Below are 23,277 nucleotides of genomic sequence, written 5' to 3'. Positions count from 1 at the left end.
CCTGGGTAGCTCAGTTGGTTAAGCATTTGACTTTGGCTCCAGTCACGATCTCACAGATCATGAATTCAAGCCCTGCGTTGGGCTCTGTGCTGACAGCTCAGAGCCTGGAGCCTGTTTCAGATTCTGTGTCTCCCTCTCTCTCTGCCCCTCCCCTGCTCACAGTCTGTCTGTCTGTGTCTCTCTCTCTCTCTTTCAAAAACAAGCAAAAACCCAAAATGTGGTCTATACATACAATGGAATATTACTCAGCCGTAAAAAGGAATGACATAAGAAGCCAGGCACAAAAGGTCATGTATTTTATAATGCCATTTATGCAGAATATCTAGAATAGATAAATCCATAGGGACAGAACAAAGATGGGTGGTTGCTGGGGACTAGAGAAAACTACTAACTGGGGGAGGGGTTTGACTTTGGGGGCTTAGAAATGTTTTGGGACAAGACAGAGGTGATGGTTGTATAGCATTGTGAATGTACTAAATGTGAGTGAATTGTTCACTTTATCTGTTTATTTTTGTATGTAAGCTCCATGCCCAGTGTGGAGCTTGAACTCACAACCTTGAGCTCATGACCTGAGCTGAGATTAAGAGTGGGACGCCGCTTAACCGAGCTTAACCGACTGAGCCACCCACGGGCCCCAAATTGTTCATTTTAAAGGATTATTTTTATGTTACATAAATTTCATCCCAATAAACTTAAATTTTTTATGTTTTTATTTATTTTTAAAAAAATTTTTTAACGTTTATGTTTGCGACAGAGAGAGACAGAGCATGAACAGGGGAGGGGCAGAGAGAGAGGAAGACACAGAATCCAAAGCAGGCTTTGGGCTCTGAGCTGTCAGCATAGAGCCTGATGTAGGGCTCAAACCCACAAACTGTGAGATCATGACCTGAGCTGAAGTCGGAGGCTTAACCAACTGAGCCACCCTGGCACCCCTGTTTTTATTTGTTTTTGAGAGAGAGAAAGAGAGTAGGGGAGGGGCAGAGGGCGGGGGGGGGGGGGGGGGGGCGGACAGAGGATCCAAAGCAGGCTCTGGGCTGACAGCAGAGAGCCCGGTGTGGGCCTTGAGCTCACAAACCAGGAGATCATGACCTGAGCCGAAGTCTGAGGCTTAACTGACTGAGCCACCCAGGTGTCCCTCTAAACTTCAGATGTTTTCAAAAGAGGGCAATTTGTCAAAATTTCCAACTCCACTTTTAGATTTTTATAACCACATCACTTTAATGGTATCTCAAAGAAAGTTTCACATTTAATTTAGATATTAAGCAAGGAGAGGTCCTGGGCTGACCTCCAGATCTTGAGTATTGTATCAATCCTCAATAAAAATTGCCCTAATAACAATGGAGATAATAAAGTCTCCCTGTGAGTCAGTGATAGAACTGAGAATGGATCCCAAGGAACATTGCCTCTTAGTCTCTTCTACATTCTGCTGACGTCTCTCCCTGTCCCTGAAACTCCTGACGTAATTGAAGACGACTTGTCAGTGATATCATTCACCCAACCAGGAGAAAGCGCAGAGGAGCCCTGAACATGGGTTACAGATCGCCATGCCCTCTGGAGGCTGCCGCATTCAGATTCAGTTTTGCCCTTGGCAAAATTGTGAAGCAAGATGAAATCTGTCTGGGCTGCCCTTAACTCACTCTTCTAATCGTACACCCCTTTTGGGGGCCTTCCTTCCCCCCTTTATCTTCTGGCACCTAGAGACAGCTTCCATCCCTTCATCCCCCCATTTCTTATTCTTCCATCTACAACGGTATTTAGAAAAGAGGTTGACATCATTTCTTCCCCAGGAGTGAATTTTCCATAAGTCTCCCAGACAAATATTGTTGGAGATATCTCCATCATTTGATACTGGACATTTTTGCAGGGTTTCTAAGTGTTCACAGGACCCACAATCCATCTGCACGGCGTGCTTTATTTAGGAAGAGGCACACTGGGGACAATCACTATTGCACATCACTGTCAAGTTTGTTTGAAATCTAGGTACCACAGAGGAGAAAGAGCAAATATAGTCAGAGAAGCCTAGCAAGAAAACTGACTTTTAACAGATTGAATTATAGAAAATTAGAAGTATATAACTGAAGTATAGAAGTGAAGTATAGAAGTATAGAAGTGATTAGGATTCTAGTTTTAGCTTTGCCCACAGGCAGATAGGTGGGTTTCTACACCTAGAAGAATCAAGGAGTTGACCAGTGATCTAATTTGGACTAGTTCCATTTTAACTGAAAAATGGTTTATCCCCGAGGAATTGTGAGTCATTTCTATATTCTCTTCCCCACACCACGTGGTATCCATTTATAATAACATGCAACCACGGTGTCCTTGCTTCACCGAGTCACAAAGATCGGGGACCAGGTGATGGGCAGCTAAACTATAGTCAGAAAAGCAATACATCTGTGCTTGCAAATAATCCACTTTTAGCCCCTCACTTTGTTAGTACAGCCTCTTTTTGCAACTTCAAAATCATTAATTTATTATGTAGTTTAAGGATGCGTACTCCTTTCCTTTCCTTTCCTTTCCTTTTCCTTTTCCTTTCTTTTGTTTTCTTTTTTTTCTTTTTAGACTTTTAAATAATCTACACCCAACATGGGGCTCGAACCCACAACCCTGAGATCAAGAGTTGTATGCTCTACTGAGGAAGCCTCCAGGCACTCCTCATACCCATTTCTGATTCTTGTTACCAGGAACCTATGGGAGCCCCTGCTTTCTAGGAACAAAAGGTGTTATCAGTGTTAGATGATCTGGTTAGCAACTGTTGGGAACTGCTGGTCAACCAAGATAACCTTGGAGCTTTGTCAGCTAGTAGGTGTCTCTCTGGGAGCTCAGCTTGCTTCGTGTCCTGTCCATTCTGATCTGTCAGGTCACAGCCATGCACCAGAGAACCAGAAGGTTGAGCAAAAATATTTACGCGTACATCTCACTCCCAATTTTCACATGTTTTAAATGCAGACTTATAAGATCGCAAGGAATATGGGCAACGTAGTTGTGCAAAGAGGCCTTATCAGGACCCTTCTTTCAATGAGACCTAGACACTCGTCTGTATCTTTTCCTGATGTTTTGGTCTGCTGAGTGCTCACTGAATATTTGCCATTGGTTTTTATAAATCCTCTTTGGGGCTGGGGACTACAACGTTTCCTCTTCTTATTTTCCGTATTTATTTTTCCATTTGAAGTTCAGTCTTTTGGGGGAAGTTCCTTGGTCTGTGTTTGGGAAAATTACTTGTGGGGCTGATGCCAGAACTCTGGGTGACTTTGAAGTCCAGACAACACCAAACTAAACATGGGCATAGTTGGTTTTTGTTTTTTGTCTCTCTGCTATTTGCACAAGTATCAGTTAACACTCAGTACCTTTGGGCAAGCCCATGGAACCTTTAGAAACTAGATGTGTCCCAATGAGTAAATTAATTCAACAATACTGCAGAGATAACATTAACATGCCTGTGAGTATGCTGGAATGGATATTTGTAAATACTTCAAAATTTTCAAAACAGCATTGGCTAAAGAGGTGAAGTAAGCCGTTATTTTAAAATGTTTTATTAACACCATTTCAGAAGACTTTAGGAGTCAAACTGAATGGCAACAATTTTGGATGGATAGTTTTCTAGAGTTTTGTTTTTGTTTTGTTTTTGTTTTGTTTTCTTTGTACAGCTGATTACCTGATACAGCCAAGAGGTGCAGACCAGGGATGGTGCTAAAGAATGGCTTTGGGGGAGCTCAGCTCCTCTTCCAGGTTCCTAGAACATTATTTAAAGAGCTGGTTGTGAAAATGTACCCATGACATTAATCATGGATTAAAAAAAAAAAAAGGTGAGTACATCACCCTTTCTTCAACTGCTAGTGATCTCTCTCTCTCTCTCTCTCTCAAAATAAATAAATAAACATTTAAAAAAAGAGAGTCCTTGAGGGTCCTGTTGACATGGCAGCTGGGTTCAAAGCAAGTGATTCAGCAGAGGGACAGAAGATACCATGTCTTTTCTAATCTAGCATAAAATCGGTTCTGCAGATCACCAGTTGTGCAACATCCTGTTGGGTATACAGACCTGTTGGGTATACACAGACCTCCCGGTCAGTGTGGGAGGAGCATATACAACATGTGGATACCAAGAGGCAGGGAACGCTGAGGCGATCTTGGCAACTAGCCACACCTAGATATACCTGGTTACATTATCTTAGACCAGATGAAGTCATGGGAGAGCCAGTAAGTCCTCTGTTTTCAGTGGCCTCTCTGTGAACTATAGACTTGCTTACCTCCTAGGGCTTTTGCCTAGCTTGCCTTCCTATTTTGTTTCCAAGGTTTTGAAAAGTCTGGACTCCAATCTTAAAAATTCCTGAGAATCGGAACATGGCAGAGTTGGAAAGATCAACAATTACCTGGTCCAGTTCCCTCCTTTTATAACTATCGCTATTCTTAAGACCAATCTAAGATAGGTCTTAGGTTACCTATGATAACCCATACCTATACGTCAAATCGAGGGCCCTGGAAATTTCCTTTAAGTGACTTGGCTTACTAAGATCCAGAAGGTCAAGGGTTTACGAGTTACCTTTATACTGCTTCCCTTCTTATTTTAGGGCTTTGCTCTCTGCAGTATTGCACACCCCCCTCCCCCTGTTGCCTAGGCCCTGTGGTTGTGTGAATGAATGAACAGAGAGTCAGTTTTGAAGAAGGATGGAAAAAATGCTTATGACCTTTGATGCCAGGAATGTAAGCTGGTAAAGGATTAGAGGGAGGTTGGGGTATTTTATTTCTTGGTTCAGCCCAGTATATGCTCCCCCCTCCAATCTGGTGGGAAAGGGGGGTCCTGCCAGGCATTGAAGGGATAAGTGGACCAAACCTCTGATATTCAAATCCACCCTTCCTTGTGCCCTCCCTGTCAAATACCCGAGTCAACTTTCTTCTCTCACAAGGGATCATGGGATTCCCTATTCCTTACTCCCATGGCTGTCCCCCTGTGCATAATTGCCAACACGATCAACCAAATGGAAACAGAAGCCACTGTTTTCAGGCTTGAACCAATGTGAGTGGAATACTGAAAGATATGATATTACATTTCGGAGAAGACAGGATAAGAGCAAAGACTCAGAACTAAGAAGGCCTCTGAGGCTTTGGTTTTTAGAACGGTACTTATTTTGGGACTGGACCTCTCCCCCCAGGCTGCGTTTTATAATTATACATGTTAATACTGCACCAAGTGCCAGCACCACTCACCTCATACAAAAATGGCAGCCCTTCTCATTACAGCTCCAACCTACTAACGAAGCTCGGTATGTTCTGTTTAGGCCAAATCCGGAGAAGTTTAAGGCACTGTAGCTCAGGGGAAAGAGCAATAAAATTGCTAGTGTGGATGATTTATACCTGGCATTCATTAACCTGGTCTCCCCTTCAGTACCTAAGCTATACAGATATTTTCCACTGTGTTTTGTTGGCATTTTCCCATCCGTTTGGACACGGGCCAGAGGCAACCCCTCTCGTGAAGAACTTTGAAAATCTGACTTGAAATAATGCAGACTTGTGTCCTTTATAGCTGTTTGGCAAAGTGGCTTGAAAAATGTGAGTGCTTGAAGATTTCAAACTGTTGGCAATAATAAGATCTTCTGTTTCCAGGAACACTGTCAGGCTTTACATCTTGTTGTTCTGCTTAAATTATGCCAGATACTAGCAATATTTCTAGGAGTGTTTTCTAAGGTGGGGTCTGAGGCTTGGTCATGTGTGTGTATCTGTGTGTGTGTGTGAGAGAGAGAGAGAGAGAGAGAGAGACAGAGAGGTAGAGATAGAGGCAGAGAAACAGCAAGGAGATGGAGTGGGGTTTGCCTGTGGCCCCTGAGGGAAATCTTAGAAGCAACTGGTACTGAGACCAGAGCATCAAAGACTAGAGTGGAAGGATAAGGTGGGGGTTGGTTGAAAAGTCAGAAAATCTTATAGGAACAGAAGGAGCTGCGAACAGTGAGAGATTGAGGGCTATTGCCCAACAATTCAGGGAAGGAAATGTTCTTAAGATAAACAACAGGGGTCCTAGACAATCTGCTTGGTGGTCAAGAGTTCCTGACAGAGAGAAATTGGAGTAAGTCATTTCCCAGAGGAGAGGCCATTGGTTTACCCGCTGGTGCTTCTGAAGGTTGTGGGTCTGTGCCTGATACCCCCCCAGCCCCCGACCTCCACCCCAGCCAATTTCAAGAGAATATCCAAGGGGTTCTTTGCAGCAAAGGGTACCGTGTAAGCTCCGCAACACCCTGTAGCTCTTCTAACCCAGCTGGACCAAAAGGAAGCCCCAAGAAACCTACATAAGCTGATTATGCTGGGTAGCATCCTTGACAGGCTTGAGCAATGAAAAAAAAAAAAGCTGAACAAAGTGAAAAGAGGCAGCAATGTGTTAAGGACTCCAGTGAGGGACGTGATCAATGCAGGCCAATGCACTGAGCCAAAACACTAGTAACAAGTGAAGATAACACTATAACACTGCTCGCCTCATCCCAGATACAAAGAGACTCTGGACAAGATGATATTACCCTTTGTATTAGGTACCGCTTCACAAATATCATTTTTTATCTTTCCGTAGTGTTTCAAAGGCTTCATAAAACTACGCACGCCACAACAAGATGTGTTCACGAGTGTCTGCTTCCTAAGCAGTCTTGCACCACGAGCCCTGTTCCCCATGGCCTTCCTCCCCACAGACAACGTGACTTGAGGAACACGAACAGTTCTTTTCTGTGCTACTCACACAGATTGGCGTTCCCGGCATAGCGAGGGACTCAATAATGGGAAAACTTGGAATTTTATAGATCCTATGCTTTCAAGCACAGATGAAATGGAGATTTTTGGAGCCGAGAAATCATTTAGAGGAGATTAAGTACCAGAGCTGGTGTCTTATATGGTGGCTCCTTTGCCCTAAAATCCCTTCCCCTGGTGTGCCCTAGATGTGTTGGTTCACTAAAGACCACCATGAGGAGAGATTGTTTGGGGTAAGAGAAGAATGTTGCAAGCTATTAGTCACTATTCATATGTTAGTGTGAATTAGTTTATGCAGATTGCTTTCCTTCCGTTAACTGCTGGTATTGGCTGTGCTGAGGCAACAGACTTCTGATTTGAAAGCAACCAAAGAGCAGTTGGGTGACTGGGCAGCATGCAGCATTTGAGGGGAGGACACAGCTCTAGGTCGGATTCTAAAGTAGCGGCCATAAGGCAGCTTGAGAACTCTGGAGACCAAGAATCAAGGAAGAATGCCAGAAAGGATGACAGGCCCAGAAACTTCTACAGGCCATAATGTGGTTGGAATATAGAAATAATAGTATAGGTCTGAAAATGGGTTTCCTAAGGTGTGCACCTTAGCAGGTATTAGGATAAGAAAGTTCACTTCGGGTAACATAGATTTAGAAGTTTCTTGGCTGCGGGACGGCTCTGAGCCTTTAATATGCTAATGAGATGATGAATATCCAAAAGAGGACTGTAGTCTGCAAGTTTATGTTACCAAACATTTGGAGAGTATCTCGTGGGATTGGTGTGCAACAGGACACATTTTTGGGAGTACATTTATTGTTCATTTAAAACAAGAACGTCAAAAGTCTTGGGCAATATTTTCACCTCTGAACCTCAGCTGAAAATAAAGGTGTTAGGTTGGGCCATCTGTTTCTTTCTAAGTCTAGAATCTAGAGCCCATGCGAAATGAGAACAGGTACCATTAAATGAAGAGTGGCTGGGCAGGTTAGAACAGAAGCACGTGCAAACTTCAGTCATTATGAAATCTCTCCAAGGCTGATCTTGCTCTAAAAGCGGTAAAGGAGTTCATTTCTTCCTGGACTCTTCGTATTCTGCTTTGGCGCCTCTCCTGGGACCAGAGCTCGGAGTGTTCCATGCTTCAGTTACTAATTTCCCTCTCCACCCAAAGTGCTCAGACCTACCCAGCATGTCTCAGCTAAGTCCTGCCAATTCTCTCTCCTAAATAACTCAAATCTGCCCCCGCCTTCCAGATCCCTAGTCTTGCACCTGTCTCCCATCCTACTGCTCTGAGAGGACGTCCCATGTCTCCTCCATTCTAGTCTGTTCTCCACACCACAGTCACAGTTTGAAACACAAATCACATCTTGTCACACTGTCCCCCACCCCCCCGCACTCCCACTCCACTGCCCCCAATTTAGTATCTTCTCATTTTTCTTAAGGCATAGTCAAAGCTCTTTATTGAGGTTTTGAAGGCCCTAAGGGGGCCTTAGTCATTTCTGCTGCCTCATTATATCCATGTCGTCCTTACTCTGTATCCCAGCCACACTGGCTTCCTTCAGCCCTCAGACTTCCTACTGTCATGTGACACAGGGCCTTGACACATGTTGCCCGCTTTGATTTTTTTTTTTTTTAATTTTTTTTCAACGTTTATTTATTTTTGGGACAGAGAGAGACAGAGCATGAACGGGGGAGGGGCAGAGAGAGGGGGAGACACAGAATCGGAAACAGGCTCCAAGGCTCTGAGCCATCAGCCCAGAGCCTGACGCGGGGCTCGAACACACGGACCGCGAGATCGTGACCTGGCTGAAGTCGGACGCTTAACCGACTGCGCCACCCAGGCGCCCCTGATTTTTGCCGTTCTTGATCTCTCAACTAAAGCCTCATTTTCTCAGGGGATGTGTCTCTGATCTCCTTGGCCAGGTTGAACCCTCCTATAAACATGTCATCATGGCACCACGTGCCTTTAATTTTACTTACCGCAGTTGCATTTCATTTATTTTTTATTTAAGCTTATTTATTTATTTTTTTTTAGTAATCTCTACACCCAACATGGGGCTCAAACTCATGAACCTGAGATCAAGAGTCGAATGAGCCCCTGCAGTTGCATTTTACATTTGTGTCCGCAACTGTATGATTCATGTCTGTCTTCCGCATTAGACTGACTAGTTACATGCTCCATGAAATCAGTGTTTGCCCATAATTACATCCTGAGTGCTTCACATTGTGTCTGCTTAGGGGGGCCCTCAATAAATATGAGGAGACCAGTCTCATTTCACAACACGGGTGATTGATAGGACCTTAATCCCCTTAGAACAGTGGGTTTTGCCTGAGGTCCGTGCAGGATATCCACTTCCAATGAATGTATACAAATGTTTGTGCAGGTGTATTTTTCTGAGGATAAGTGTTCCTGTCTTTTAACACATTCTCAGAGGGGCTATGCAGTACTCCCCTTCCTCCCAGAAAAGTTAATAACAGTGGTCCTGGGTTGTTTTGTTTTGTTTTTTTCCCAAAGGAATTCCTTGTTACCCAAATGGATTATAAATAACTAATATGTGACAAGTCCACACAAGGCAAGGCAAGGTCAAGGCCAAAGCCTGACCGATTGGACTGGTAGAGATACAATGAGATAGTCCTGGATGTAGATGGTTTATTAGTTACATAGATAGTGAAAGGAAAATAACCAAAGTGCCAGCTCCCCATGGACATAATCCCACGTGCAAAAGAGGATGACACCAAAATAAAATGTCCATAACGAGTCACCTTGTCGCTGAGGGGCCAGCCTTAGATAGCAGCTTAGCAGGTTTTTGGTCTGCAGCTCGATTCTGAGGGGTGAGGAAAGAAGCCTCACAGCTCTTCAGAAGCTGGGAGGCTCTGAGAAACTGCTTCAAGACAAGGCGGGGAGGGGCAGGGGCCATAGAGCACCCCTCACAAGCGTCCTAAGGCGACTATAGGCTTTTGGCCAAGACTCACGTGAACTGTCGGTGGAATCTCACCTGGGGACTACAGGCCTTTGGCCATGACTCAGGTGGACTGTGAAGGGAGAGTCTCACCTATGTGGCCCATGTGGATACATGCGAGGTCCCCATTTCCTTACAATATGGCAGTCGAGAGTGAATACTTCTCTTCAGTGTGAGTGAGGATGATTTAGACCAGTCAAGCCATTGACCGTGTAGGCAGGTTATTCCTAATCAATGCCTCTCCCCTGAGCTCAACTGCTCCAAGTGGCCTGCTTGTCATTCCTGTAAACACAGTCTCTAAAAGTTCAAACGATTTATCTTTCTGCCTCTTAATGGTTCTCATGGCAGTAGCAGTGGATCAGAGCTGTCTAGTTGTAGGAATAACAATTTTTTGGATCCAGGGCCGCTATTGTTTTGGAGGGGGACAGTGGGGATGCATCCTGTATTTCTAACAATTACTTTAAAATCGAACTTTTCACCAGTGGAGAACTGTTTGTATTTAAGAAATGGCCTCCACGCAGTAAAAGGAGCCAGGTTTTGCTAAGACTGGGGAGAATGCACAGTGGGACACTTCCCAGGCCCAGGGATGAAAATCCTGCCCCGCCCTCCTCCTGGGTTTGATAAGCTCGTGGGGTAATGTAAGGAGGCTTCTAGCCAAGGAGTGGAGACAGCTCAAGCTCCTCAGAGGAGATAAGGGGAATCCCGGGAGGCTGGGAGAAAATGCAGATTGAGTTCTCTTACAGTGAACTGACTTAGCCCCAGGTTATAAGCAGCCCACACTCTGATTTTAATAAGCTTCAGGGCTGGTACTTCTTCCTAATGAGCAGACTTTAAAGGAAATGAAACCACCTCATGAGTTTTAGTTCATTTGTTGTATAGAAGAAAGCACTCCGATTAGTGATCGGAATGGCGGTAGGTAATGTCTTGGAACCAACTGACGAGTTAAAAAAGGATTTGGGAATCAGACTAGTTCTCTGGCCTACTTTCTAGCTGATAGAATTTCAGTCTCTCTCTTCACAGAATCTCAGTGTGTGGGCCCTTCTCTGCTTGAGAAAGAGGGTTCAAGACAATGCCGTCTCCAAGCAGTGTTGAGTAAGTTCCTCCTTTATGAGAGGGGGTATCTCATGCTTGAAGCCATTGAGATACTATCATTGAGACTACAGTCATGAGACTACAGTCATTGAGGCTACAGTCATTGAGACTACTGTCATTGAGGATGTCTGTCACATTTGCAAGCCTTTTTGGCGCTTCACCATGAGAGAATGTTTGGGGGAACTCAGCAGCCATCCTCCAGTTGAAGTAAATATTTGTGTGTGTCCAAGCAAATGCCCCATGTCTTCCATGTTTAACCATATACAGCAGAGACAGTAAATGTCATGAGTCCTACATTTTCTTGGATCGTAGGTAAATGCAGAAAGAATTGGCTTATGGCGTTGAGGAGAACCTAAAGCACAGAACCATTGAGGGTTTTGCTGAATGCAATGGAACCACCGTCTCTGGAACGCCAGGGGCCGGTCGCCATAGAAGCAGTCAACCTGAACCGTTGCAGGGTGTTTATCTTCAGGAATCTTGAGGCCCACCCCCAGGAGCCCTGGGCTTCCAAGAGGATCACTGCCCCTCTGACAAGCATGGTGAGTGACACTCCTAAAATGTTGATGGGGAAAAAATGGATAAAATGCATAAAGAAACCACAGAATTTGCTAAAACTTAAGAAATGATGACATGAATTGGAAATACAAGTTCTTGGTTCTAAAATGCTTTCTCAGACATGAATTTGCTTAAATGACCTTGACTTTTGTTTTCTTTACCTGTGAGATGGGAATATATTTTGCTCCAGTTTTCAAAGATGCCAAAAGGACTGATGCACTAAAATAATGTCAATCATGTTGTAAAAAAAAAAAAGCCAACCACGTTTGCGGTTATAAAGAATAGTGTGCTTGACCCTGTGGAGCCTATGGGCGAATTAAAGTGGATGCAGAAAGCTATTCTATTTAGGTAGTTAAAAAATTAGTAGCATTTCCTTGATGTTTGGATTTTAGTTTAAACCTGGGCTTCACGAGAGAAAAGTCTCTCTGTATTCTCTGAGAAGAGACATGAACAATTATTTGGAGAGAGAAATATGATTTTGAAACTCATGCCCAGTGCCCGCACTCTGAAGGCACATATCAGGCTTCAGAGAACACTGTCTGGTCTGCTGGGAGTGCAAATGCAGAGACTGTCTTTGCTAATGGTCTGTAGTAAGAGGGAAAAAGAAAACACAGGCGATTATATCCCTCAGGTCTCCGGGACATTGCAAAGGATCTTGCCAGTAGAAGGAAACCAATGGCAAAAACTCCTCTGCTCCCATTTAAAATGTCACCACACCAGGGTGAAAATCTATAGTAGTGCTCATCCTCCATTATACCTGTGCAGATTCTAAGCTCGGCAAAGGACATCTTCAAATTTACCTCTTTCCTGCTTAAGCTTCCCAATGGCAATGCCTAATGGGCTGCCAGCATCCCCACACTGTTCTGTCTACATAGACTGAAACCCAATAACAGAAAACACAAATCAAATTGGAGAGCATGAGTCACCTCCCTGGCGGGGCGGGTGGGAGAGATGGGGCGAAGCAGTTAGCTCTCAGCACGCGGGGGGTAAGCGGGGAGAGCTGAGGTCAGATGCTGGTCATGATTTGGCTCAAGGGTTTTGCATTCCTGTTACACTTCAGGCCTCATCACGCTCAGTGACTCATGAACCGGGCGCCAATTAGCACACGGATATTATGAAGAAGAAAGGAAAATGAACTGAATAAAACAGACAACAGAATGGGTGGGGCTTGCCCTGGGGGGGTGCGGCAGAGTCGGCGACAGTGAGTGGTCTGCAGCTGGGCCTGTACCGGGCGGGGGGCCTTTGTGTCCAAGTGGGAACGGTGAGGGAGACCAAGGCCGCAGGGAGACCAAGGCCGCAAGGAGACGCAGACCACGTTGATCATCTGAGTGGCGGTGGCGCTGCTGTCTCCGGCTGGGTGAGCTTGGAGAGAAGTGTGCACCCTGCCTCTACGCCCGCATTTCTATGTGGTCCAGTGGGACAGTCGCTCTCCTGTAGGGGAAATAAGTGATGTTGGGCCACACTGGGCCACTTCAGAGAGGTGCGGGGGCGGGGGGAGAATGGTGTCTGACACTTGCCCTTGTGGGTGGAGAGTGGTCTTCTTGGCTCCAACGTGAGAGCTCCTGTATGTTGACAGTAAGTCTTTTAAAACCTGCAGAAATTGGGGCGCCTGGGTGGCGCAGTCGGTTAAGCATCCAACTTCAGCCAGGTCACGATCTCGCGGTCCGTGAGTTCGAGCCCCGCGTCAGGCTCTGGGCTGATGGCTCGGAGCCTGGAGCCTGTTTCCGATGCTGTGTCTCCCTCTCTCTCTGCCCCTCCCCCGTTCATGCTCTGTTTCTCTCTGTCCCAAAAATAAATAAAAAACGTTGGAAAAAAAAAATTTTTTTTAAATAAATAAAAAAAAAAAAAAAAAAAAACAAAACCTGCAGAAATTGAGGTGTAAATTCTACACAACATGTTTGCCCTGCCTATAATTGTTGTATTAGACCGTTGAGTCCAGTACAACAAAATACCATGGATTGGGTGGCTTATAAAGAACGGAACTTTACGGCCGACACTTCTGGAGGCTTGGAAGTCTAAGATCAGGGCGCAAGCGTGGTTGTGTTCTGGTGAAGGCCCTCTTTTAGGTTCATAGCCAGAGCCTTCTCTCTGTATCCTTACATGCTGGAAGGGCTGGTGAGTTCTGTGGGGTCCCTTTTATAAGGGGACTGATCCCCTTTGTGAGGGCTCCACCCTCAGGACCTCATCCTATCCTAACCACCTTCCGAAAGCCCCACCTCCTAACGCCATCATACCTGGGGGTTAGGACTTCAACATACGAATGGGGAGGGGGGCACATTCAGACCATAACATCCAGTAAAGTCACATGCAGTAAAACTGGATGAATTTTTGCATATGCAAATACCCCTGTGAACAACCACCATTTTTTTTCACCTGGGTGCTCCAGGTCAGTAACGTCACTCGTGATTTCTACCATCAGAGATTCGTTCTGCTCTTCTCGGGCTTTATGTAAACGGAATCTTGGCAGTCGATGCTCATTGTGTCTGCCTTTGTCCCTCCCCGTTATCTGAGATTCATCCCTGAGGGAGGTTCTGCCGCGCTTTGGTGCTTATTCCACTTTGACCGAGGTTGCTGCGATGTGTCAAGAGGGCAGATGCCGTGTGTAAATTCTTTCAGCTAAAATGTTCTGCATAAAAATAGCTGGAACACAGTCCGGTGTCGTGCCACAGCAACTAAACAAACACTGTTTATGGTGCGTATTTTTTTTTTTTTTTACTCTGTGTGCTTCTCTGCTTCTTCTTGCGGGGTATACACATTTCCTCCAGCCTCGGGAAGGTGGCCTTTTGTTCACAAAGAGTCACAGAACTGCCATTGGCTAAATCACAGGGTGGTTAAGGCTGCGATTGAAACTTAGGAGACAGCGTTCAATGTCACCTTTGATGATCTAAAACGGCCCCCCGGGGAAGCAGGAGCTCCTCCGTAACAGCAGACAGAGGCTCTTTCTGGGATCGTGTGCTCACAGGGTCTTGATGCACCTGACTGATGTTATTAAACTTTAAGGACCCCTCTGAGAAGGATGTTTCGCTCTGAATAGCAGTGTTCCCGGGGACATCGTGACCTGGTGACCTCACACAATTGAATCTCTCTCGTTTTCTAGAGAATCTGAAGCTTCTCACCATTAAGCTGACCAAGAATAGCAGTGCGGTTTTCTCCTTTTCTGCTTTAGCACGTTCCAGGGGACCAGGGGCTGTGCTTCCTGAATGCAACTGGGACAGGAGTTTATGGAAATGGAGTGAGATGAATAGACGCCCAGAGCCAAGTTCACAGATGCTGCACGTTGAGAAGTGCCATGTCCCTAAGCACGCTGCTCAGAGGGTCCCCTTAATTTGGCAACTGTAAAGTAAACATCTCTTCTTTCACATAGCCCTTGCCCTACAGGCCACGGCCCCACATAGATAACTAGCCCTCAGCTGAGGTGGCCACTCAAGCCCGTGGCTTCGCTGCCTCTGGGCAGCCCCCCTATCCTGATGCAGACAGCCATGGTGCCTCGTGAAAAAATGCCCCAAATGAGAGAGGAACGTTCACCTAGGGGAGTGCCGGGCTACTGAAATGTGGTGATCTTCTTCAGGTGTTGGTAAGCCAACAGATAAAAACATTTAGAAAGCAGAAATGAGAAACAGTTACATTGGAAAGAGGTGAAGGGAAGCAGACTTCAAAAAGACTGAGCGCCTCCCCCCCCCCCACCAGGTAGAAAACCAAATAAAAGAGGAAAACCACAGGCTCACAAATTGGGCAAACTTCTATTCCTTTCTCCATGGTGGGAAAAAAGTAACTTTTTCACACGCCTGTCATATCCTCATGCATTGGCATCGTGAAAGTCAGGCACAAAGCTTCATCTTGTTTAGGGAATTCAGCTTTGTTAGGAACTGCTCCAGTCTTTATTATCTCGCGGACCAGACATAGACAGAGTGGCACTATTATTTTTGCTTTATCTCAGGGTGAAAATTCTTTCTTTCTTTCTTTTTTTTCTGTTTCCTGACCGTGGTATGTCATATCCTTGACCAGAATGGAGCAGAGAAAAATACCAGGTTTGCCCTGGAGTCCCTCCTTTGTTCGTTCAAGTTCCTGCCCCAAAGGTGCAGATTTGACCACCTATGACGCTTCATGATTTTCTGATTCAGTATCATTAATATGTTTTCTTTAATTCGATGACTTTATTTTCATAGGAGTAATGAATGTTTAATACACAAAGACCCTCTGTACATTAAAAGAACCAGAGCCACATGATATTAAAGTTTAAGAATTATTTCTCTCTGGAGGCCTTATAAAGCCCCGAGCGGTATAAGTTTTATGTCTTAGAAGTATTTTTTTAAAGATTTTTACTTTTAAGTAATGTCTACACCTAATGTGGGGCTCGAACTTACAACCCCAAGGTCAAGAGTTGCCTGCTGTACCCACTGAGCCAGCCAGATGCTCCTGTCTCAGAAATACTTTATTTTTCTTGTCAGTTTGTCCACTGAGATCAGGAGCCAAGAACCATCAAATTCACTTCTACCAGGCTTTGCCCACGGTACCTTTAACTTCTGGATGTATGTGTTAGTCAAGGTTCTCCAGAGAAACAGAACCAACAGGAGATAGATAGATAGATAGATAGATAGATAGATAGATACAAACAAGCATACATATATACATACATACATACATACATACATACATATATAGATTTATTATAAGGAATTGGCTCACATGATAATGGATGCCGGGAAGGCCCATAATCTGCTCTCCGCAAGCTGGAGACCCGGGAAAGCAGATGGTGCCTGATTCCCAAGGTCCGAGAACCAGGAGGTTCTGATGGTGTAAGTCCCAACGTGAGGGCAAAAGACTGGTGTCACAGCCTAAGCAGTCAGGCAGAGAGGGGGGATTTGTCCCTTCCTCTGTCTTTTTGTTCTATTCAGGCCCTCAGCGGGGATGAGGCCAACCCACGTGGGGGAGAACAATCTGCTTTACTCGGTAATCTCATCTGGGAACACCCTCCCATATGTATCCAGAAATGATGTTTACCGAATATCTGGGCACCTGTGACCCAGAGAAGTGACACATAAAATCATTCCTCACGGTGTATCTGGGTCTCTTCTTTTCTCTCCAAATCCCCTTGTTTGTCAGTGTTCCTGGCCTGCCTTTGAGGCAGGGGCTCTGTAAGCCACAGAGCAGGCTGCAGAACAGGTTTGTGGGAGGACACTGAAAGCCTTGTTCCATATGTCCAGGGCACTCCTTGGGCTTATCCTACTTAATTAGATGAGATTTCTGGCATGATCGTAGTATAGATTTGATTTGATCTATCCAATTGTATCCCCAATGGAAAAAGAACACATCGTTATTAAACCTGTGTAAAAGACTGCCATGGTTACAGAGAGAGAAGGAACTTCGTGAGGGCACTTTGAATAATATTTATTTAACCACTGTTGCTATTGCTTTGTCTTCTTACTTTTACAGAATTGTCATTCTTAAGTTTTCCCTCATGATTTATTGATTTACTGCATTAAGCTCTCTCATACCATTTCCTCCTCCCATCCTGAATCCTGAGGGTTCAGCGGGCACCAGTTGCCATTTGTAAAAGATTTGAGACCAGTTTGTAACAAGTGTAACCTGTTCATGAGGATCAGGGCTGAAGTAAGAATAAAGGAAAGAGTTTTTCCTCATGTGTACATGTAAAACGGAAGACCGGCCGCCGTTAAATCACCTCATTCTGTTCATTTAGTTCCAGGGAATTACGGTGTGTTTTGTTGATCTCAGACTAAACAGATTATTTGCATGAAGTCCTTTGCTTTTGGAAGGGAATGTTCTGGCAGTCCTGATTCGGTCTCCTGACAGTCTCACAGAGAGTGGTGAAGGGGTCATCTTATAAAAGGGAGCCTGTGTCTGGGGGTCTCATCCTTCCTAGTTTCAACTGTCTCCAGGACCTGTTCAGGGCTTTCCTGAAGCTCGTTTGATATTTCTTTCAGAAGACTCCATTTCTGACCTGCTCTTGTAGCGGCAACTTTTAGGCGAGTGGAAGGGAAAAGCAGAAAACGCTCCGTGGATGGTAAGACCCTAAGGCGCTAGTTAATTTATTATGACCGTATGATATTTCAGAATGCAAAGAAACAGAACTCTATTGAGGTGCAGTAAACGTTCAGTTTAATGAGGATTTAGTTGATCCTTATGCTGAGGATAAGAAAACATTACAAACAGTAAGGACATTGTCAAATCTCTGGCGTCTTTAGTTTATCCCATAAAGTGTATTCTCTCATCAGTTGACAAGTATTTATGGAGAAAATTGTTTGTATAACAAAGAACGTTTATGTAGAATATCAAGATGTCTCTTAAAAGTTAACCCGTGTATTGTTTTTGTGCCCATATTTGTGTGTGTACATAAGGATGTTTCTGACATAAATTGCATAATTACTGAAACATTTCGATTCATACCTTCTATTTATATATAATTAATACGGAGGGGTTTAGCTTTTTGACTTGCTGCTTATTCATATTGTGGACATCATAGTGTTGAGTGTATTAAAACTAGAGATTACCGGATTATTTCTTCTATCTCCCTCTTTTTTTTCAACATTTATTTTTTGAGAGAAAGAGGGAGAGTGCATGGGGGAGGGGCAGAGAAAGACGGGGAGGGGCAGAGGGAGGGAGATCGAGGATCCAAAGCGGAAGTGGGTCTCTGTGCTCACAGCAGAGAGTCCATTGTGGGGCTTCAACTCACAAACCGTGAGGTCGTGACCTGGGTCCAAGTCTCAGACGCTTAACTGACTGAGCCACCCAGTACTATCTCCTTCTTAAAAAAGGTGAGAGATCAACTCTTTGTGGTACCCAGTGGACATCTGGGAAGCTCCAAAGATAACATAAGTATAATAGAAATCTTTACAGTTTTGGAGTTCTGATTTGGGGTCTCAGATTTGGGAAAAGCAGTGTCAAAAACAGTTAAAGGAAACATGAAAAGAGCATTAGTCATAGACGCCCTGAGGACAAGACATGTTTTCAGGTAATATTTAAAGGAAGCACAGCAATACGTAAAAATGATTATTTGACACTCTATTTCAAAACTAAGGACATTTTGTTAAAATAGATTTAAAAGTGTGGCAAAAACAACCAGTTTACAGAGCATTTTAGTAAGAGAGAGAACCGCTGATGTCTGGGCACAGAATACCTTGAACTCTTCTTGTTTGCTTTCTTTGCTTTTTTAGGAGCATTCTAGCTACCCGAAGATCAATTCACGATTTTAACAGAGAGAGAGAGAGAGCCAAATTCTTACTTTGCTCTTTCTGATTACCTTCCATGTAGCAGTTCGTGGTAAAGGAGGCACAAGCCTCTTTCCACCTTATGAATAAATCAATTATCACAGAGCCATTTTTGCAAAAATTTTTAACATATTTCTTTGTTCATTTCACATTCACTATATGCAGGCATATAAGCCCAGGCTCTTAAATTCTCTTTTCTTTTTTTCTATATTTGCAACATAGCCTCAAATTGCCTTCTATTACCTTCTTTCATGTTCTGGCACAACCAGACAATTTTATTTAAAACAAAACAAATAGAATACATCCATCATCTTGCGTATATATCTCTCTGCAATCAAATGCATCTTTAAAATGATTCTTTTTTTTTTTTCAAAGACTTTCTTTTTAAGTGTGGAGCTCAAACTTAAACCGTGAGAACAAGAATCACGTGCTCTACCGACTAAGCCAGCCAGGCACCCATAAAAAGATTCTTAAACTAATCAATTTATACATCCATTTTAACCTGCTCATTGATGCCGTGAGTATAGTAAAACTAGTATTTTCTGGTGTGCAACATATGTACTAATACCTTGATTTACTATTAGTTCAAAGTCTTAAAGTTAATTGGTGAGGATGTAAAATGGTGCAGCCACTGTGGAAAACAGCTTGATAGTTCCCAAGCAAGTTAAACATAGAATTACCATATGACCCAGCAATTCCATTCCTGGGTATACACACAAAAGAACTAAAAACAGGTATCGAAACAAATGCCTGTACATACATATTGACAGGAGTAATATTTACAATAGCCAAAATGTAGAAACAACACAAGTGTCCATCATGGAAAAGTGGATAAAGTAAGTGATATATACATACAACAGAATATTATTTGGCTGTAGACATGAACACATTTTTGATAAGTGCTACGTCATGGATGAACCTCAAGACATTATGCTAAATGAAATAAGCCAGACACAAAAAGTCAAATATTGTATGACTTCATTTGTATGAAATACCCAGAACAATTAAATCCATAGATACAGAAAGCATATTGGTGGTTTCCAGGGGCTTAGGGACGGGGAGGAATCGGGAGTGACTTCTTAATGGGATGAAGTCTGCTTTTTGGGTGATGCAAACACCATCTCTCTTGAAATTAGGTAGAGGTTGGTGGTTGTACTAAACGCCCCTGACTTATACGCTTCAAAATGGTTAGTTTTATGTTACATGAATTTCACTTCACTTTATTTTTTTTTTATTTTTTTTTAACGTTTATTTATTTTTGAGACAGAGTGAGACAGAGCATGAACGGGGGAGGGTCAGAGAGAGAGGGAGACACAGAATCTGAAACAGGTTCCAGGGTCTGAGCGGTCAGCACAGAGCCCGATGCGGAGCTCGAATTCACGGACCGCGAGATCATGACCCGAGCCGAAGTTGGACGCTTAATCGACTGAGCCACCCAGGCGCCCCGTCACTTCACTTTAAAAAGTAGGGATTTCGGGGCACCTGGGTGGGTGAGTGGGTTAAGCATCCAAGTCTTGATTTTAGCTCGGGTCTTGATCTGGCAGTTTCTTGATTTCAAGCTCCGAATCAGGTTCCGTGCTGTCAGCTCAGAGCCTGCTTGGGATTCTCTCTCCCCTTCTCTCTCTTCCCCTCCCCCACTCACACATGCACTCTCTCTCAAAATAAATAAATAAAAACTTTAAAAAGTAGGGATTATACACACACATACACGCACAATGTATGAAATATCTATAGTAGCTTTAAATTTTTATAAATAAGTTTTGTATAAACTAGAATATTGGTTTTTGTATTGTGATAAAATCAGGAAGAAATATAATTGCTTTGAATAAAAATTCTCACCCTGAATAAGACTATTTCTTAGACTTTTCCATAGATTTATACTTTATAAACACTTATATTTAGAGACTAAGTATTGAAAATTCTTCAAATTTTGTTGAAATCCCTTAGCATTTCTTTGCTTTTTATCTTGTAAACCATAACCAAGGCCATTAATTTATCTGAGAGTTAAACTTTTTCATTCCTCTCAGGTATAGATTCATCAAACTTGAAGTTTTTTCCTTAAAGAACCATCACATTGAAAACATTAAGGTGCGCCAGGGTGGCTCAGTTGGTTAAGCGTCTGACTTCGGCTCAGGTCATGATCTCACAGTTTGTGGGTTCGAGCTCAGAGCCTGGAGCCTGCTTCCAATTCTGTCTGTGTCTCTGTCTCCCTCTGCTTTTCCCCTGCTCATGCACACTCACTCTCTTTCTCTCTCTGTCTCAAAAAAAAAGTCTGTTCGAAAACATCAAAATTTGATTTTCCTCATTTCTGGAATTACTTTTAAATTTATTTTAAACCTTTAAAATTATTATTTTAAATTTCAAAGGGCATTTCTATATGCCAATCAAGACAAATGCTTTGATAAATACAAGTAACTTTACAATGTAATTTGGTAATTATTTTCTCTCTTTGCTCTGACTAGTTTATCCACGGAATGTGCACAAAATGAAAGATCTTTATTCACCAATTAACCTCCGCATGTGTTTTGGGTGGGGAGGGTGGAGGAAAAGGAGATGAAACTTGGGACAGGAAGGGAGGGGGCAGCCGCAAATATAGAACATGCTAAACAAAACAATTACCTTCCTTTTGCATGGAGAGAACAACTTTTTTTAACATACAAAAAGTACTAGTGGGGGCAGGCACCTGGCTGGTTCAGTCAGTAGAGTGTGCCACTTTTTTTTTTTTTTTTAATATTTATTTATTTGAGAGAGAGAGAGAGAGAGAAAGGGGGAGAGGGGAGAGAGGGAGGGAGACACAGAATCCAAAGCAGGGTCCAGGCTCTGAGCTGTCCGCACAGAACCCCATGCAGGGCCCAAAGTCCTGAATTGTGAGATCATGACCTGAGCCGAAGTCAGACGCCTAATCAACTGAGCCACCCAGGTGCCCCAAGTATGCCACTTTTGATCTCAGGGCCGTGAGTTCAAGCCCCATGTTGGGTGTAGAGCTTATTTAAAAAAGAAAGAGAAAGAAAGGAAGGAAGGAAGGAAGGAAGGAAGGAAGGAAGGAAGGAAGGAAGGAAGGAAGGAAGGAAGGAAGGAAGGAAGGAAAAGAAAGAAAGAAAGAGAAAGAAAGAAAGAAAGAAGAAAGAAAGAAAGAAAGAAAGAAAGAAAGAAAGAAAGAAAGAAAGAATTTAGTGGCTTCAGTTTTATAACCTCAGCTGGAGAAAAAAAAAAAAAAGAAAAGAACACAACAGCTCATAAGTCCAGACACTATATATCTCAAAAGGTTGTTTGCTTTTCCAGTTGGCACAGAAAGTTTCTTGAATGATAGGATCTCACTGAAGGGGAAATTGCTGGCTAATGACTAGCCAGAGGCCTGCTCCCCGCAGAGAATGACAGGGAGAGGTAGATAGGCCTTTGTCCCCTTTGGGCCCCAGTCAACCTTCAGTTGGGGCTCAAGAAACCCGGCTCATTGCATTAGGTACATCCTCGCCCAGGCCCTGAGGACACTTCTTTCTATATCCAATCAGTCCATAGTCTAAACTATTTCTACAGCACGTCTCTCCTCATTTTATAGGATTTTTGTATTCACATTTCAAAAGTAGAAGATATTCGCATCCCCAGGTCAAACAAACAAAAGACAGATAAAAAAGATAGGTAAACCCAGGCCTCTGTTATTTGCCACCTGACAGAGATCACCAGAAGCCTAGATTGCCTCCCCTTCAGTCATCGATAGGGTATAAATTCTTGCCCATGCTCAAACCACAACTGGGACCAGAGTTGATTCAGAAACACAAATAGAAACAGCCAGAAAACCCCAGTTAGAAAGGAGACAAACCAAAAGGCAGTGGCAGTAAAGCTCTCTTGCTGCATGAGATTCATTCTGCGAACCAAAAAAAAGGCATGTGTTGGTTCACACAGCGCTTGAGATACACGCGTTCTTAGGTAAGGTTTTGGCGGCTCTGGCAAGGGAGGCCCCTTCCTCAGGTAAATATCACTGGAACCTCCAGAACTGCAAAAAGTCTCCGACACAAAAGCATTTGGAAAAGAAAACCATGCTTTTTCTTCATTTTCAAAATGCAAGGGTGTCAGACTTCGAAAGGATTGGTCTGCCAGATAAAAACCACGACAGGTGCTTGGTCGGAAAATGCCGCGAAGATTAACAAGATGATCAAACTTAGACAATTGGTTTATGTGAATGTTACATTTATGTTTATTGTACTTATTTATACTCATTTTTGTTATTATCTGTTCATGAGGGGAAAAGAACAATGTTTCACATGATCATCATATTCACAAAGTTTATGTTACACCTATAAATGCTACTACTACAAAAGTCAAAGATAAAACTTCCCCTCTGCCCCCTTTTCTTTAAAGAAAATTAAGTTTTATAGGACATGTTCAAGTTTTTATCATCTTGGGGGCCGTAAGGGCAACAGTCTTCCTTTTTCCTATGTTACGTCATGCGTTTAATTACGACGGAAACAAGACAAAGTGTCAGTTTTGTGGCTACGGCAATTTGCAGTGTTTCTCGGAGACTTTGGGAGTCTCCTCTCACACCTGTTATATGGGTGGTGTTGTATTTCCCGTGTTGAAATTCTAAGCTCTGGTACCTCAGGGTGTAACTGTATTTAGAGATAGGACCTTTAAAGAGGTGATTAACTTAAAATGGGCATAAGGTGAGGCCCCAATCCAGTCCTTCTGGTGGAAATCGAGACACAGAGAAGCAGGCATGCACACGCAGAGGGACCACGTGAGGA

The 23,277-nt window shown here is 43.5% G+C and overlaps 1 long non-coding RNA gene across 1 annotated transcript in view; it reads left to right on the top strand.

Moving 5' to 3' along the window:
- Window positions 1–23,277, top strand: part of LOC147575663 (uncharacterized) — a 72,617-nt gene that overhangs the window by 14,097 nt on the left and 35,243 nt on the right. The window contains exon 2 of the long non-coding RNA XR_015242764.1: window positions 11,070–11,296. This is a non-coding gene — a long non-coding RNA (uncharacterized LOC147575663). The remainder of the gene's footprint in view (window positions 1–11,069; window positions 11,297–23,277) is intronic.

The sequence above is a fragment of the Puma concolor genome, chromosome D3 (assembly GCF_028749965.1).
Source record: "Puma concolor isolate L17-30 chromosome D3, mPumCon1.1.hap2, whole genome shotgun sequence".
NCBI lineage: Eukaryota > Metazoa > Chordata > Mammalia > Carnivora > Felidae > Puma > Puma concolor.
This window is presented reverse-complemented; position numbering and strand designations above follow the sequence as displayed.